General features: G+C 31.6%; 1 protein-coding gene across 7 annotated transcripts in view; it reads right to left on the bottom strand.

Moving 5' to 3' along the window:
* Positions 1-14,654, bottom strand: part of LOC147389180 (L-3-cyanoalanine synthase 2, mitochondrial-like) — a 37,193-nt gene that overhangs the window by 9,166 nt on the left and 13,373 nt on the right. The window lies entirely within an intron of this gene.

Genomic DNA, 14,654 nt, shown 5'->3' with positions numbered 1-14,654 from the left:
ATTTTAAATCCTCTTGCATTTGAAAACCTTAAACTTGCACTATATAAGGTCATAGGATTGGTTAGTCGCCAACGAAATCTCTACCGTATCCCCAGATTGGGTATAAGATGGGGATAAAAAATATATGCCCAATTCGAAAGTTGTCTATTATGGACGGTTCTCACAACCCTATCCCTCAAGGTAGGCCTGTCAATGGATAGTCGAAATCCAAATCCCAATTCGAAAAATCGGATATTATCCGAAATTTTCAGATATCGGATTTGAATTCGGATGTATTTTTAAGATTCAAATATATTTCGGATACGAATTCGAATATCGCTACATCCGATTCGTTAATATCCAATCCGAATACTTTTCTCTTTCTTTATATATATATCTAAACATTAATTGAGACAACAGACGTCTGTTTTACTATATATATATATATATATATATATATATATATATATAAAAGGACAATCCCTCTCTCTCTCTTTATAACAAAAGACAACTCATATACACTCTCTCTTAAATGAAGACAAGACATTAATTGAGAAAAGACACGTTTGTTTTACTTTATATATATATATATATATATATATATATGGGTCGGGTTCCTGCGACACACATATAGATAACGTGTTTGTCTTATATGGGCAAAAATGTTTGGAATGGGCTGATTTTTTTGTGAGGATGATCTCTGTGATGAGGGGATCATCCTGGCAAAAAATCATCCCATTCCAAAACTTGTAACCCCATCAAAATTGATTTACAAAAATTGAACGGTCTATAATTTTTCAACAAAAATTGGACGGTCTGGAAGTTTCATAATGAGCTGATTTTTGGCAAGGATGATCTCCTCACCACAGAGATCATCCTCACAAAAAAATCAGCCCATTCCATATATTTTTGCCCATATAAGACAATACACGTTGTCTATATGTGTGTTGAAATGGTTGTCGTTTGAACCTGACCCTATATATATATATATATATATAAAATCCCTCTCTCTCTCTCTTTACACTCACTCTCTTTCTCTTAAATAAAGACAAGATATATCCTCTCTCTCTCTCTCTCTCTCTCTCTCTCTCTCATAAATACGAGACATCTCTTTTTGTTTTATTTTTTTTCTCTCTGTAAGACGAGACAAGGTAAGATGTGTGATGGATAACTTTTCTTCCCCTCTCCCTCTCTCAACTCAACTGCGCAAATACTCTGTAAATGATTTCCATGGCGCGCCTGGGCTACAATTCAACTAGAATTAGAAACTATAAGCTTGAAATTCAAGATCAATGGTAGATATTAAAGGGAAAAAGGTTTGCGAGCTTGCCGTCTGTAATTGTATACTTTTACTTTAGTATACCAAGCATTTTCCAAACAAGATCATCAATGGTATAACTTTAAAGGATGCATTGATACGATTAGCGATGAATTGGGTGTTCTTTTGCCAGAAAAAATCTTATTTTTCAGGTAATTTTTTTTACTTTATTTAACTCTTATTTTACCTATAAATTAACTGTAAAAAATCAAATATTTTTTTATTATTTAAATTCGAATCGAATATTTTCGGATGCGAATTCGAATAGTGGTTAGTGATATCCGATCGGATTCGAATTCGAATATTACTATTTTTTTTCGGATTCGAATTCGGATATATTAGTATCCGATCGGATACCTATCCGTTGACAGCCCAACCTCAAGGGTAGCCCATCCATCAATATAACAACCACATATTCAAAAATTATGTCAAAGGACTAATAGCCTCAAAATTCTACGATACCAAACGATAGAAAAAATGGAGTTTTATCCAAATCACAAACAAGAACTAAATTCCACTACTGAAACCAACTGCCCTGAGTTCAACACTTAAAATCCAAACAAGTAGTAACCCAAAAGATACCAACTTGCATCAACTCTACCCTTAGTGATGGAAAGAAGTGAAAGCTCCAATATGGGCGCAGAAATTCTCCAAGTTATTTTCTCAATTTAAAGGATTAGTTGCTAATTCAGCCACTTAAAATCACTTAATCAGCTCCCCATTCATCCCAAAATATTGATTCAAGAACAATCAAATACACTAGTCAGTGAGATCAAACAAATTACACACTTCAATCCAAACCCATTACCCCAAACAGTACTACAATTCAAACACCCTCTTAACAATTCAATGGAAAAAAAAAAAAACCCCAAATTCCTCAATTTGTAAGAAAGATTGACCCTGGAATGTTAAGTAATTTACGAGACTGCCCCTGTCTTTGTTTCTACGAACAAAACGCTTTTTTAAAAGGAAAAAATCTTCAGATTGTAAAGACGATTGAGGCTTAATACCAATCCAACGGCTGGAGTGAGAGGATAGTCCTAGAGATTCTCACGATAAATATATTTTGTGATTTCCTCACATCTCACCCGTATGTTTGATATGGATTCTAAAATAGAAACATTTTCTTTACTAACTTAGTAAAGATAGTTTTGGTCAAATGGATTAGCACATTAGCAATCTAACGCTACAACCCTCTAAATTTCATCAAAAACTTAGATTCATTTATTTTCTAAAATAATTCTTTTGGGCTTGATCCAAGATTTTGAAAATGAACAACTATCGAAATTCCACCTAATTTCAAATTTTAAATTTTAAATTCAATGGTGAAAAATATTTTTTTTCAAAGTGAATAGAATTTTGTTCTATACAATCCTGAAAATTTGGATCAAAAGTGATAAGGTGAGCCCAAGGACTGTTAGTAAGGGTGAAATCCTTAGTAACTTAGTAAAGTTAGTTTTACTCATTTCAAAACCTCATCTGACAGCCAAAATTGTGGGTCCCACTGACTCACAAAAGTTGACCATGGTGATCTTGATTTTTACATGTGATGATCTTTTATATCATGGGCTTTTATAAGCAAGCCCATAAATGTAAAACATTGGTTCCTAGGCCCACGATAAGACAAAATAATTCACAAATCCAACGTCTAGGAATCATTGTTTCCATCATTTTCGCTGTCTAGGTTCAGAAATGGGCGATGCAAGCATTTAGGGAATCTTATTGTTATGGTAATAAAAAAATTTATTTAATTAATATTTTAAATTTACGAATACACCCCTAATTTCTTAATATAATAGGAAAGAGTGCCGGGGTTTATTAGCAACTGAAATTTTTTATCGAAAGGGCCAGAATTCGAAAAAAAAAATAAGTGAAAACTTTAAGGGTATTTTTGTAATAGTGGAACTCTTAAATACTGCAGCTGAACAGGAAAAACTAAAGAGAGATCCAGGAAAGTTCCGTGAAGCTCGCTTTTTCACTTTCTCTTAATTATATAGACTAAAATCTGTCTTAAATTACAGAACTACCATATTCTTATCTAAATTAGCAAGACCATCATACTCTTGGGTGTGATTTTTCATCTCCTATCCAAATCGAACTAAAGATGGTTTGATTTGGTTTGGTTCAATGGGTTGCCAATATTCTATAAATTGTGAGTAATATTTTTTAATGAAAAAATAAATATATAATAAACATAAAATTATATAAAATAAATCATTAATTTATATATAAAAAATCATTAATTTATGTCTTAACTCCAAAAATAATTCATATAAATTATTATATACATATATATTTCTTTATCACATAAGGGTTCGGTTTTCTATTTGATTCAGTTTTATATAAGATTGATTTGAGAACCGAACAAAATTGATCGGTTCTCCATTTTCATAATCCGAAATTGAACCGTAACTTGTTCCAAATCACCTCAAAGCTATCGCTTTGATTCAGTTCTCAGTTTGAACCAGACCAACTTGTACCCCTAACTCCCACCATACCATTGCTCTTGATGATTCTAACCCTTTAATCTATCATATTCTTCAGGACAACAAGAAAAAGTAAAAAATTAGTGTAATATAGGGATTTCTTGTTAGTTTTCCCCCTACTATTTTGAAATAATTCAAGGAGTGAAATGTTTTCAACTAGATAATCCCTGGCTCTAATGAAAAAGAGTAAACTATCAAAAACACCTTTTTAGTAAAATTACTTGTTAATGATTGTCACTCTTACTTCACTAAGATTCCAACAATAAATACGAAGCATGGTGTTAATTCTTAAAAAATTGTTTTCAAAAAATACGTTTCACTCTTCACCTCATTCACAAAACTCAAAATAAACTAACAACAATTTCACTGCTTGGTCACCACAAGCAACAACTTTACATAATTTGTGGATTTCAAAATGATGAATTCATAACTTTTTTAGATATCTAAGAAGTGAATTCGTTCCTTCTAAATCCAATGAACAAAAATGTTGTTTCCAGAACAAATTCATTATTTTCAAAACTATGAAATAGCTATTTTTTTAAATTCCCTATTTTATTTGTTTCAAAAGAATAAAATCTCTATCTAACAAAGGCAGTTTCATTACATTATATATAAAAGTGAAAATGAATTTTATATTTTTCGAAGAATTTTATATGCAAAGAGAACTTATTAGATTCTTAAACTGCCCCAACCAATTAGGTAAATATGCCCACTAAGTAGATTGAATGACAAATCCAGTATCTCCAAAGTATCCAAGATGCACGGGAAAATGATGTCGAGGTTTCAATAAGCATAGATTACTCATCAAGGCCTCTATATATGGGATTCCACTCATGTTAAGGTGTTGAAATGGGGAACGGATCCTCTGTAACTCCATTTTCCTATAGCGCTTCTTCTACAGTCACAAACATCACAATTTATAAAAAAGAGTCGTGATGACACCCTATCATGTATTAGTCTTCTAACTTCAAAATCAAATGAAGTAAATGACATTTTTGTTCAATGAAGACCAATTACAAATGTATAGTCTACCGTTTTGGGAGTGTTTCAATTTTCAGGACATGTTTTGGTAAATCAGAGTAAAATCTTTCCATATTTGTTCTTGGTTGAATTCATGTTTAAAATAAAATGGATTACTAATACATTATTGATTATTTGACAAGTTGTGAAATATTTTGGAATTAATTTACCATATATAAACGCCAACCCACTCCCATGATGGAGTTTGGAGTGCTCAATGAATGTATTTAAAGGTAGTGAAATTTGTCTATTTCAGTAATTTAATTTAATTTTTTAATTTTTATTATTTTTATTATTATTATTATTTTGTGATTGATTGAAATAGCATCCAAGCAACGATCTAATTTTGATGGAGGAATTTTGAGAAATCGACGGATTTTGAATTTTTTCGAAAAACGATTAATTTCCCATCTTTAGGAAATTTATTGTACTATGAGTGACTTGGGTGTTGGCGCACTTATGCATGTATATCCCCTTGCCCAAGCGAGAAGTTGTAGATCAACATCCAACTATAGATCTCAAGAAACATTGGAGAGTGTTCCTAATGTAATAATGTTTTCCGGGCTTTGAAAAAAAAAATTATTTTGACCACATCAAAGGCTCTGAAAACATTTAAGGTTAGCTTGACTAACTTAGTAAGATCTGACTCTTACCAAGGGTCATTGGACCCATATTGATCACCACATTGGCTATCCAACACAATAGCCCTCTCAATTTCATAGAAAGTAAGACCAAAAAAGGAAAAAAGAAAAAAAAAAAAGAAGTCTTTTTGGGGCTTGGTTCAAGGTGTTGAAAATGGAAGGCCGACAAACTCTCAAATTTAAATTTAAATTTCAATACTTACTATTTAGGAATAGGGCATCTCTGAGTCTAATGGGCTGATCATGGTCCATTGGGCTTTGCCCAACCTAAGGAGTAACCTTATCCCATAAAATTTAGATAGAAAGATCGAATCTTTTTTTTTTTTTTTCTTAAAAGTTTTGTGACCTACATCCTTGTGGCATCTAATAATGCTTTTTGATGCCACATGCATCAGCCGTCCAAAGACTTTCCTTACTAATTTAATAAGAAAAGCGGTTTAACTTTGAAAATGGACGGTAAGTGAGCTCCAAATTTCAACCATTTTGTGTCTTGCCATGTGGCACTCTATATACTGTTTAAAAGTGCTACATGAAAAAAGTGTTATAGAAGATCCCTTTCCATGAAATATTTTAGGAGAGAGATTGAATAGAAAGTTAATTAGAGTTTAAGTTGAGAATAAGGTGTAGGAGGTTCATAATTTTCTTCTTCTACGTCGTCCTCTTCTTTTATTTATTTATTTTTTAATTATAATTTTATTCAACAATACCGTAGGTGTCATACTACAATCTTATTAGATTGTAGCATAGGTTCCATGCTAAAAGAGTTGAATATCTTTTTCTAAGAAAATTTTCACTCTCAAGAGGATAAGTGCTCTTTGATTTTTGGTTGTTAATTTTTGGATCCTATTAAACAAATAACTCACTTTTTAAAAGCATTATATTATATATCTCACCCAAATACCTCAAATGCATTTGATTCCCCACAAACCAAACATACCAAGCAAGCTGGGATAGATCCCTGTGGGCAGCCGATGCTAAGTAAAAAACTCTTATTTAATCGGATCACCAAGAAAACACAATTTGAATGATCTCTACCAGAGGCTTTGAATAAACTTAATGAAATGTCATCACACTAATCAATCCTAAATCTTGGTGCCAGATTTCTTTCTCTAAATACAACCAAGAAAAATAAACACGAGGGAGCACAATGTCATTTGTAGAGGAAAAAAATCAGATCTCGCTGATTGCACAAAATTCCTCTGTCAAACTTAATCTTTGCATCAATGCTCATTCAATCAATCACATCAAAATATAAAATATAGAAAGAAGAACAATTGTGTTCCTTTTAAATAGATAATAAAAGTCCTAATATGAAGATTATAAATCATAATCTCTCTAAGATCATTACTACAAATCAATATTTTCAATATTTATCAAAATAAGGTAATTCACTATCAATTATGAATACCTACAATTTAAGCTTATTTTCCTTATTAGATAATATCATATCTAAAGGTGCTACCTTAGGTAAGTTGGTTAAGTTTATAGAGGTTTGATACCATGACATGGGCTCAAAATCGTTGAAATCACCTTCACGTTGACCACTAACCCCTTGCTTGCTAAGCAAAGGAGAAGGATATAAAATTATATTTTAATCATGCCATATGATGGGCGAACGATGGGAATTAAACCCGCGCATGGTGGATTCACAATCCACTGCCTTGAGCCACTTGGCTACATCCGCCGCCTTACTCCCTCAAACTCACAACAACAACAAAACAAAAAAAAAATGAAATTTCTACCGTTGGTTTTCATATTAAATAAGTAATAAGAATGAGAGGCGTTAAGCTTTTTATCATCCTGGCATCGAGCTATTTTTCCGCAGGACCTCCCCTACAGTGAGACAATAGATGAGTTTGATGCATACCTCAAGATATGCACCAATTTATTCTCCTAAATTTGAACCATCCTTAGCATCAAGATTCTCACTTTAATTTAGCATCATATGCCCGATCCTAGTAAAGTGTCATTTTATTCCCTCACAAATTTGAATGTTCGTTAAACCGCATAAAACGTACTCTTCCCTCAATCATTTTGAAGTTAAATATTTCTAGGATCAGAATCAAGTAAAGTGTCTCGTTCCTATACAATTGGAATAGTATTTACGTGACACCTTTTGGTTGGGCATCAAAATACATCAAATTTCTAAACAAACAGTTTCTACTTGGTACACAACCCAGTGTATTTAATCTCCAACCAAATGTTACTTTAAGCACGAGACATTTTTATGGATAGTAGGGCTACAACCTGGGTTCGAGGGTTAACTCAAGTTGTAGAGCCCTCAACCCGAACATTGGGTTAAAGTTTATTAACCCAAGCTCAACTTGAGATTGAGCTTCTAAAATCAGGTTGAGCTCGGGTTAGCCCAAGTTAGATAATTCTGGGTAGGTTGGGCTCATTGAGAAATTCTAATTTCATTTTGATTAATACATAAATTTTATTTTATATCTTAAAAAATAAATACAATATAAACAAACAAAATCACTAGTAAGTAAATTTGCACATAACCTTCAAATCCATTAGTTTTTTTATCTTAATTTTATAAATATAATTAAGAAGAGATAACTACTATTTTTTTTTTCTAAATAAATAAAAATATTTATATGTAAATATATAGCATCAGGTTCAGGTTGAATTAGGTTGCCCGGAGCCTCAACTCGAATTCAATTCGGGTTGAGATTTCCTAGGTTCAGGTTGAATTAGGTTGCCCGGAGCCTCAACTCGAATTCAATTCGGGTTGAGATTTCCTAGCCCAGGCTCAACTTAATTTCCATATAATCCAACTCAGGTTCGTCCATCAATCAGATTAGCCTTCCCAAGTTGCAACTCTCATAGATAGTGACTCAAAATTCTATCTAACAAAGACCTTGTATGCAAAAAAGACAAATTGACTTAACTCTTATGTGACAATCTAATTAATATGAGTCCAGATCATATGCACCCAAATTGGAGGAGTGAAACCCTCCACCCACACCTCAACTCATGCCACGTAAGGCACAATCCAAGGAAATTTTAAGAATGAGATATTTTAGGTGTCAATCTCTTGGATTGTGGCTTAGTGGCATTCGTTGAGGTGTGAGAAGAGGGCTTCAATCCTCCACCCTGGGTGTATAGGATCCAGACTCAATTAATAGAGACTTTTTAGCATTTCAAGTCTCTGGCGGGCTTAACACGTCTAGAATTTTAACATGTAAAGCGTGTAATCATTAATAGCATTCCAAATCTCAGTTGGCAGGCTAAACATTTCAAGACTTTAGACTTTTAGCATGTAAAGCTTGGACTTATTAACAACATTTCAAGTCTTTGGCTTGATTTACACGTTTAGAAATTTAACATGTAAAGCGTGTAATCATTAATAACATTTCAAGTCTCAATTGGCGGGCTAAACATTTCAAGATTTTAGACTTTTCGCATGTAAAACTTGGACTCATTAATAGCATTCCAAGTCTCTAGCGACCTTAACACTTGTAACATGTAAAGTCTAGACTCATTAATTCACTTTTCTTGCGTTTGTTACATTTGGAATATGCGTATCTACAGTCAAATTTGCATAATTGGTTAACAAATTGACTCGTGGATTGTGTAGAAAATATGAATGAGAAGGAAGTGGCGGAATTAAAAGTGTTTCTAAACCAAAAATGGCTATCTCGGACAACTCAATTGTGTTATTTGTGTTTGAGATATTTGGAATTGTAGGTCATGAACAAATGTGATGAGCTCTTCTTTGATCTAAACATCAGTGTCACAAATTTTTAGGTTTAATACATATAGCAATCCACCTTATTAAGTATCATTAAGTGATTTTTGGTATAAAAAAATTACAAAGTCATAAAAAAAATGTTTTAAATTCTTCATTAACTATCAAGGAATTACATTTTTATTATTATTATTCAAAAGTAATTATTTTCTTGTTTGTTATCTAACGTTGGTAAAAACTACACAAATGAAAAATACAAAAGTATCTTTAAAATAGAAAAATTCTTTTATATATATATATATATATATATATATATATATATATATATATATATATATATATATATATATATATATATATATATATATATTTATATCTAAACTACTTAAAAAATGAATTTGATGTTCCAAATGTCGAATGTGAATTAAAAATTGAATTTCACCCAGAATACATATATAATTATGTATATATATATATATATATATATATATATATATATATATATATTATATCTAAACTACTTAAAAAATGAATTTGATGTTCCAAATGTCGAATGTGAATTAAAAATTGAATTTCACCCAGAATACATATATAATTATGAAAAACAAGTAGCCATAGCACAAAAGGTGATCGAAAAAAGTTAAGATTTTGGCAAGGCATCATTATTCTATGTGTAATGGGTATTAGTAGAATTGATTTTGATTTCAGCGATCACACATCCGAAATCGATATTTTATTTAGGTTTTTAAAATTATAAACATTTAGAACTATTCCATTGACACATCCCTAATCCTAACTATATCTCAAAAATTGATGTCTCTAAAATTATATTATGGTATTCTTATATAGTTTCCTAGAGAGAATATTTTTGAATTTTACCAACATATATTGATTAGAAAAATCGACAGGGCAAGAGCGTTAAGTGCACATCAAGGGTAAATGAAATAGTGATACTTTTGAGTTTTGACTATTAGTGTGTGTGTCATGTCATGCCTAGCAAGGGTAATTTTGTAAACTAGGGATGTATTCAATATAGGGGGTTAATGTGATTGGTGGATCCCAAATTCTGTGAGCAATTTTTTTTTTCCACATCAAACCAATATCTTCTTCTCATGTAATTAAGTGGATGAATGTGATCTCTCACCACAAAATTGGGATAATCGAATGATTGGACTATTGAAAAAATAAATGTTTTGAACATATTTGAATTGTTGATTAGGTCTGATTCACGCTTGTAAGATCACTGACCCCATGAAATGCAAGAATGACACTGGTGGCGGTAAAATCCTATGTCAATCTCGATGGAAAAGAATTGATTAAGCTTGATACTTAATCTATGCTTCGTTGTGACACTTCAAGATGGATGTATTTTACATCTAAAGGTCATGTATTCGGGACAAAATAATTAACTCATAGTTAATCATTTTTGTTAATTTTCGACAATTTGTGCATTAATTTCTACACGTTCCTAAACAATTGCGCGAGCGGCAAAACGATCTTATAACTATTCATGACTCGGAGTGATTTTCGCTGTCTACGTTCAGAAATGGGCGATGCAAGCATTTATGATCATCACTCACCATCTAAATCTAGACCGTTGAATAGGTAGGTCCACCAAGTTTAGTTTTCATGGGTTATAGTGGGCCTAATCAATGACTGCCACCTGTACAGCAATTGTGGCCCTGTACAATTAAGACAAATCTTTTATTATTAGTTCTTCATTTATTTTGTTTTTGACTAAATTTTACCGCTATGAAGACGGTAAACCACTTTCCGTCATCTAAAACCACTATTTTTCAAGTGTGTCCGTTATCCCTTTGTACGGTTTGATGATTTTCTTTAATTTAGGTAATCTTATTGTTATGGCAATAAAAAAAATTATTTAATTAATATTTTAAATTTATGAATATATCCCTAGTTTCTTAATATAATAGGACAGAGTGCCTGGGTTTATTAGCAAATGAAATTTTTTTGTTGGAAGGGTCACAATTTGAAAAGAAATAGGTGACAACTTTAAGGGTATTTTTGTAAGAGTAGAACTCTCAAACAATGCAGGAAAAACTATAGAGAGAACCCCGAAAGATACTTGAAGCTCACTTTTTTCACCTTTTAATTAAAAAGACTAAAATCTATCCTAAATTACAAAACTACCATATTCTTGTCTAAATTAGCAAGACCATCGTACTCTTTGGGTGTGATTTCATCTCCAATCCAAATCCAACTAAAGATGATTTGATTTGGTTTGATTCTATTAGTTGCCAATATTCTATAAATTGTTAGTAATGTTTTTTATATAATAAATCACAAATTTAAACATAAAAAGTCATTAGTTTATCCATAAAAGATCATTAATATATTTCTTAACTCTTAAAATAATTCATATAAATTATTATATACATATATATTTATTTATCGCATAAGGATTCGATTCTACACAAGATTGATTTGAGAATCGAACCAAACTGATCGATTCTCCATTTTCGTTACTCAGAATCGAACCGCAACTTGTTCCAAACCACCTCGAAATTATCAGTTTGATTCAGCTCTTGGTTTGAACTGGACCAACTTGCACCCCTAACTCCGACCATACCATTGCTCTTCATGATTGTAACCCTTTAATCTATCATATTCTTCAGGACGGCAAGAAAAAGTAAAAATTAGTGTAACACCCTTAATATAGGGATTTCTTACTAGTTTTCCCCCTAACTTTGAAATAATTCAGGGAGTAAAGTTTTTTCAACTAGATAATCCCTAGCTCTAACGAAAAAGAGTAAAGTATCTAAAACACCCTTTTAGTAAAATTACTTATTAACAATTGTCACTCTTACTTCACTAAGATTCTAACAACGAATATCGAAGCATGGTGTCTATTCTCAAATAATATTTCGAAAAATACATTTCACTCTTCACCCCATTCACAAATTCAAAATAAACCAACAACAATTTCACTACTTGGTCACCACAAGCAACAACTTTACATAATTTTTGAATTTCAAAACAATGAATTCATAACTTCTTTAGATATCTAAGAAGTGAATTCGTTCCTTCTAAATCCAATGAATAAAAATGTTGCTTCCAGAACAAATTCATTATTTCAAAAACTATGAAATCGTTATTTTTTTAATTCACTATTTTATTTGTTTCAAGGGAATAAAATCTCTATCAAACAAAGGCGGTTTCATTACGTTATGTATAAAAGTAAAAATGAATTTTATATTTTTCCAAGAATTTTATACACAAAGAGAACTTATTAGATTCTAGGTGCCCTAATTAGCAATCCACCCTATTAAGTATTATTAAGTGATTTTTTGATTAAAAAAAATTACAAAGTCATAATAAAAAATGTTTTAAATTCTTCATTAACTATCAAGGAATTACATTTTTTTTTTATTATTCAAAAGTAATTATTTTCTTGTTAGTTATCTAATGTTGGCAAAAACCACACAAATGAAAAATACAAAGGTATCTTTAAAATAGAAAAATGCTTATATATATAAACAAGTTAAAAAATTAATCTGATGTTCCGAATTTCACTCAGAATGGATATGCAATTATGAAAAACAAGTAGCTATAGCACAAAGCATGACCAAAAAAAGTTAAGACTTTGGCAAGGCATCATTATTCTATGTGTAATGGGTATTAGTAGAATTGATTTTGATTTCAGCTATTGCACATCCAAACTCGATATTTTATTTAGGTTTTAAAAACCATAAACATTTAGGATTGATCCATTGACACATCCCTAATCCTAACTATATCTCAATAATTGATGTTTCTAAAATTATTTATGGTATTCTTATATTGTTTCCTGGAGAGAATATTTTTGAACTTTACCAACGTATATAGGTTAGAAAAATCGACAGGGCAAGAGCGTAAAGTTAAGTGCACATCAAGGATAAATGAAATAGTGATACTTTTGAGTTTTGACTATTACACCTTTCTCATATTAAAAATAAAAACAATTTTGACTCTTTAGTGTGTGTCATGCCATGCCTAACACGGGTAATTTTGTAAATTAGGGATGCATTGAATATAGGGGGCTAATGTGATTGGTGGATCCCGCATTTTGTGACCAATTTTTTTTTTCAACATCAGACCAATATCATCCTCTCTAAAATGAAATACAAATTAAAGAAGGGAGTTATTATTAGTTTGCAAACTGCAGTGGCTTTGAGAAGAAAGATACAAACATAATCAAATCTCAAACAAGTTGGGAAATTTCATGTAATTAAGCGGATGAATGGTATCTCTCACCACAAAATTGGGATAATTGAATGGTTGGACTGTTGAGAAAATAAATTTTTTGAACATACTAGCTTTAAGATAAAGCATTTTTTTCATCAAAATTGAAGTGCAGGAATGACACTGGTGGCAGTAAAACCCTATGTCAATCTTGATGGAAAAAATTTGATTAAGCTTGATACTTAATCTATGCTTCATTGTGACACTTCAAGATGCATGTATTTAACATCTAAGGGTCATATAATCAAGACAATACAATTTGCTCATAGTACAATAAAGATATACAAGAGATTATATACCCCCTTTTATAACCATTTTTCTTAATTTTTGCCAATTTGTGCATTAATTTATACACATTCCTAAGCAATTGCGTGAGTGGCTAAATGATCTTATAAGCTTTCATGACTTGGATTGATTTTGGACAAACTATTTGTTTAATACCATGGCATGGGTTTAAAATCGTTGAACTTGCCGTCATGCTGGTAAAATACCCCCTTGCTTGCCAAGCAAAGAAGAAGGATATAAGATTGTATTTTGATCACACCATGTGACACGATAGATGAGTTTGGTGAATACCTCGGGATATGCATCAATCTCTGCTCCTAAATTTGCACCATCATTACATCAAGATTCGCACTTTAATTGTGTGCCATATGCCCATTCCATATGAAGTGTTAGTTAAATTGCATAAACGTATGTACTAAAAATACAATTCTTTCATCACACCATTTGAGACTAAAAAATTCCAAACAACAAAGACCTTGTGAGAAAAAAAGACAAATTGAATTGACCCCCATGTGAGTGGCATAACAAAATCCTTTTCTAAAGAGAGAAACAATGGGAGAAAGACTCTGCAATATTCCAAGTCTTTGGCAGGGTTAATACGTCTAGACTTTTAACATATAATGTTTGACTCATTAGTAGCTTTCCAAGACTCTAGCGGGCTTAGCTTGACTCATTAATAGTATTCCAAGACTCTAGCGGACTTAGCTTGACTTTTAACATTTGAAACTTGCTCATTAATTCACTTTTCTTTGTTTTGTAACGTTTGAAACACGCACATCTACAACTAGATTTACGTAATTTATTGACAAGTTCTTTTTTTTCAAAAATCAGGAATCACTATAGACAGGAGATCGGGCCTGTATTTGGGCTTTACCCATTCCATAGGCCATGGTCTTGTCTAAGGAGTATCTAATATCTCCCTAAATTCTCTTTTGGCTATTGACACTCCAATTTTTACTTATACACCTACATTTCTTAAATTATTT

This window comes from Akebia trifoliata, chromosome 12, assembly GCF_017979445.1.
Source record: "Akebia trifoliata isolate Shusen 1 chromosome 12, ASM1797944v1, whole genome shotgun sequence".
Lineage (NCBI taxonomy): Eukaryota > Viridiplantae > Streptophyta > Magnoliopsida > Ranunculales > Lardizabalaceae > Akebia > Akebia trifoliata.
Note: the sequence above shows the minus strand (reverse complement) of the source record. Positions and strands in the feature narration are given on the sequence as shown.